Consider the following 1,145-nt stretch of genomic DNA (forward strand, 5'->3'; position numbering starts at 1 on the left):
TATTTTTTTTTGTCTTCTATATTAAAATTGAAGGCTGAAATTAATGCTTAGAAAGAAGCAATTAAAAACAATGCTTGAGCCAACTTCATATGCTTCAGATCTTAAAAATAGAAATATTTTCCCATCTCAAGCCATTTTTATTCTAAAAGAAAAACAATGTCTCAAAATCAATTGCAGATCAATTGTATTGTACATATGTAATGTTTGTTTTGTTTGCAAGAAAGGAATTATTTAATTTTACATAGGCCAGAACTAAAGCGTTCTCAAAAATACAAAATCCATGCTAGCTTTCGAGGATATAAGAATATAGCATTGCATATACTTCCGTGAATTTATTGAAAAATAGAGCCAGTGGCAAGTTAGTGATATGAGTCTGTTAGGACAGTTAATAGGATTATATGTTCTAATTTTTAAGATGCTTTTTATTTTATAAAATTACTGTATGACGATTAAAAATTTATTACAGCTATTAATGAGGTTTGGTCACCAATTAAGAAAATTGTTTGTGATGCTATTAATATCTAATAATGTTAGCAAACCAAATTATATTTAAAATGCAATTTGGACATTATTAGCTAACGGGATACTATATATGAGGAGAAAAATATTGAAAAATCAAGGTATTTTACTACGTGGTAAATCATTATCACATGTAGGAATAGAACTTTACTTGCTAAAATTAGTGTTCACCCATGGACAACTTTACGCTACTTTGTCAAGAGTTAAGAGTCGCAATGGCCTGAACATTTTAATTATAAATGAAGACAACAATCCAAAGTCATCAACAATAAATGTCGTGTTCAAATAAGTTTTTAATAATATTTAGGTAAGAAAAATAGTATTTTCATTTTAGTAACATGTTATTATGATTATTTACACTTTTGTACAAATATTTATCGTAGATATAACTAATTTATCTATAACTATACTTTCAGACTTGAAATAAAATATGTAACATAGAGCACAACATCATATGGTAATTGTTTATTTAATGAGGTTAGTAAAATATTAGATTTTTGATAAATTTTTGGTAATATTTTGATATAAAATTTAGTGCAAAATTGACATACTACTAATTCAGTTATATATGTTCTTATTCTTTAAGTCTTTTTTTTATATATATTTTTATTTTTTCAGGTCTCTTT

The sequence above is a fragment of the Arachis ipaensis genome, chromosome B04, assembly GCF_000816755.2.
Source record: "Arachis ipaensis cultivar K30076 chromosome B04, Araip1.1, whole genome shotgun sequence".
Taxonomy (NCBI): domain Eukaryota; kingdom Viridiplantae; phylum Streptophyta; class Magnoliopsida; order Fabales; family Fabaceae; genus Arachis; species Arachis ipaensis.